The 3,966-nt window shown below is 25.8% G+C and overlaps 1 long non-coding RNA gene across 1 annotated transcript; it reads right to left on the bottom strand.

The window, feature by feature from the left end:
• Nucleotides 1-1,566: 1,566 nt before the first annotated feature.
• On the bottom strand, nucleotides 1,567-2,164 carry LOC113786098 (uncharacterized). Its single transcript, XR_003472180.2, has 2 exons — nucleotides 2,040-2,164; nucleotides 1,567-1,898 (listed from the first exon to the last, which is right to left on the bottom strand). It is a non-coding gene; the product is annotated as an uncharacterized lncRNA (long non-coding RNA).
• Nucleotides 2,165-3,966: the final 1,802 nt, after the last annotated feature.

Raw genomic sequence — 3,966 nt, 5'->3', positions numbered from 1 at the left:
GTCATCTAAGCCTTTTACTGCACTGAAGCCTTTGCAGATAAATCACTCATTGTTTCAAAACTAAAAGGCATTGAAATGCGCTTGAGTCCTTTCATTTTTGGATATATCCTTCAACTGCCATCTGAAGGACCAATAGTTTATGGAAAAAAATTGGTATTCATCCTTAAACAATACCAAAGATGAAGGGTTTCAAGAGCTGTTCATTGCTAGGTCCTCAAACTTTTTCTCAGCACATATAAAACCCTTTCCAAAAAAAATTAGTAGCAGCAAACAACACTCTATACTACCCCATTATGGCAGTTACGAATATGCTTCTGATGTTGACACTTTAGTCATCTATCATCTTCTTCACTGCAAGAAGTTTAATCTACTCCACCTGATAATCCACCAAATGATTGTTGACATCAACAAAGACTACAAGAGAAACAATGTCCCATATGATATGGTTTTCTAAAAAATATTTAGATATTTTAATATCTATTTGATGACAGAATCATCTCGATTTAAAATATCTAATTTTCCTCTGAGAATATTTCTCACATGAAACAAATTCCATCCATCCCACCATCACCCAAAGCTACATTCACTCCATCTACTACTGAAAGAAAAAGATATGCCCGCACCTCTGCAATCAAAACCAATGCTAAACAACCAACAAATCATGGATGTTCTCTGTCTCCCTTTGTATGATTACTTCTGTAATTTTTTGTTTTTAAACAATGTGTATGTCCAAAATATTATTGTTATATTAATGGAAGTTATATGTTGGTTCAAAAGATTAGCACATATTGATGGGGAGTTTTTAACTAAAAGCTCTCTATGATTATTATTAAAATCAAAATTAAAATGTGAATTAACATGTTTGTCATCATAAAAAAGGGAGATATTGTTGAGACAAAATCTCAAATTAATGTTTCGATGATAACTAAACAAAAGTTAATTAAGACTTATAATTATGATTCTACGTGTTGTGGTATTTAACATGTGTGTTTGAGTGTGTTAACAAAAGATAGGTACCAAGCATTACAAAATATATCATATTAAAATGAAGCAAGCTAATTCAGATAAACGAAGAACGTTCTTAACATAATTTTGTAAAACGAAAAATGTTCTCCACTGTTCAAAAATAACAAGAATGACCAGATTCTTAAAGAAAAGATTAGATCGATGATTTATAATTTGTTCCAAAATTTCACCAAAAATATACAAATATCAATTCAGTATAAGAATCACTTCAAAAGACAAAGACAAAAAACTATGCTTCATAATTCATAAAGCAAGATTATTATCCAAGTTGAGCAAGCATTAATAAACTGTATTATATTTTCTTTAGTTTAATTATAAAATAATTAGTTAAAAATAATATAATTGACGAAAAGAGTTGGACACTACCTTAACATTTGAAAGCAAAATAATTCTTTTTTTCTTCTTTGAAATATCAAAATTTAAAAAAAAACCGATTGCATAATAAATACTAGTAATATTTTCCATATTGCATAATAAATACTAGTAATATTTTCCATCAATAAAATAAAATAAAATAAGACGAAAGCAAAACACAAGATATAAATAAAAAATCATGCATTAGATTTGCGGTGATTATTATTATTTCCCTTAATTTTGAAAAATGATAACATAATATATCATTTCTGCTAGGGTGTATAAAAAATAGGAGTATTAAGAACAATAGTTTTTAGTAGATGAATATACACAATTAATACAACATGTGCATACGTGAGTATTATTATTATTATCTTTACAAGAACAATTCTGAGTCACGGCACTTGCTCCATATTTACTGTTGAATGCTCCAAAGCAACTAGATGGAGAGAAACCAGATGAAGAGCTACATTTTCCACCCAATGTCATACTTTCGTGGCAAAGTCTCAATGGATCAACTACAATTATTATAAACATCAAAATATTAATATCAAATTATTAAACAAATCAAAATTCAAAATTTGGAGAACATAAAATCTAATTTCTTAATTATGTAAAACAATTCTAATAATAATAATAATAAGTAGTGATAGATATACCGGATCCATAGGCGAGGCTGAAGAGAACAAATAAAACCCCAATTGTTAGCAAAATGTTTCCTAGCTTCATGATGATATTTTCAATTGAAACTCTAAAACAAGAGGAATTAAACACACATATAAATTGACACACACAATGCACATATTTATATGCATCACAAATATGCACTCTATATTACTTAATTACTTTGGTTAAACTGTAAACATATTTAATAAATTTTTGATAAATAATATTTTTAAATAGATAATTTTATTTACTCATTATTCGTAATTATAATTATTAAATAGGATTTTCAGTCAAACCTTTATTATGTATAATTATTAAATATGATTTTCATTCAAACCTTTATTATATATAATATTTATTCAAGAAAAATTTAATAAATAATTTATTTAATATAAATTGAAAGATACATTTTTTTTGCCAATTCATAATATAAGTGATCAGATCCAAATAAATAATGAATTTTAATTTAAGATAAATTATTTAACAAAGTTTAAATTTTAACTAAACAGTCTTCATTATGACTTTATATATATAATGGAATTCTAGATTACTATAGTTCATTTTCCTGTTGTATCATAAGATTAAAATTAGAAAAGAAACTTAAATTTCTAAATTTATGTATGCAACTAATATTGAAGGATACATTACGAGATTCATTTCTATAAATTTATTAATTAATTATTTATTTTAATAATTATATATAGTATTGAAAGGAAATATTTTGCATATCTATGTATGATTATTTTATTCATTCTAAACTTATACTTTGATTTCAATTTTGACCTAACAACTGAAATTTATTTTTTGTTTTATGAAAGTATTAATAGTTCGTTCAGTGATTTATAAATTACATAAGAAGTTTCTTTTTTTTTGTTAATTCAAAATTAATATATAGATATATACTTTTACAAAAAATTTATTATTAAAATATATAAGTTTATAATAACTTTATATATATCTAACTTGGACAACGACTAGATAATACGATAATAATACTATTTATATACAACTGTTCATTTTATTGTTATAGACAATTTTTTTAACATTTTATTTTGATAGATGATTTTTTAAAGTTTTGCAAAAACCAATGAATACTTTAATTAGTTTTCTATAAAAAAAACTTTGATTGATAAGCAAATTTTTTATTCATTCTTTTCAAATTCAATAAACCACTACTCAAAAAAATTGTTATTTATTTATTCATTTTTAAACTTTTAGATCATTTTATTTATTTATTTATTTATTTATTTTAATATATATGTTTTATTTTCGTTATGGAGTTATTAAATCATACTTATTCCACACCCTACACTTTTACTATGACGCACACTTATTAGTGGAACCTTACACCCGGGTTTGAAGAAAACTTAAGTTTACTTCGAGGTTGTGTAGTGGTAGCCTTTTGGATGTACATCCTGTTTGGTTAGCATGAAAATCTCACCGAGAGTTTGATCTTGTTGAAGGTATTGTCACTCTAAATAGTTTACCTACTGTTGTTGACAATATTCCAAAATGAGATTATTGGCTCTAGGAACCGTGTTTAGAACTATAGAGACACCCTTGTGAGAGTTTCACTATATAAGCCAATAGACCCTTTCATCATAAGAATATCCATATAAGCAAAAAAACACCTCATACATTCATTCAAACTGTTATATATTCACAACAGTCATTCTACATAATTGCATTCATATCTCATGACATGACATTGTTTCTTTTGGAAAATGAATTGGCATTTTGCATCAATTTTTAGGATTGTTGGGGAATCATAAGAACCTTAGTCACATGTTAAATTAAAGTGGACAATGGGATTGGAAAAGAGAAAAATTTTACTTTTAAAGTTCAAGCAACTTGATTTGAAAAGTTTAAGAGACATCAGCAATTAAATGAAAACTATACAACGTGAGAGTTTCTTTCGCA

This window comes from Cicer arietinum, chromosome 4, assembly GCF_000331145.2.
Source record: "Cicer arietinum cultivar CDC Frontier isolate Library 1 chromosome 4, Cicar.CDCFrontier_v2.0, whole genome shotgun sequence".
NCBI classification, from domain to species: Eukaryota; Viridiplantae; Streptophyta; class Magnoliopsida; order Fabales; family Fabaceae; genus Cicer; species Cicer arietinum.
This window is presented reverse-complemented; position numbering and strand designations above follow the sequence as displayed.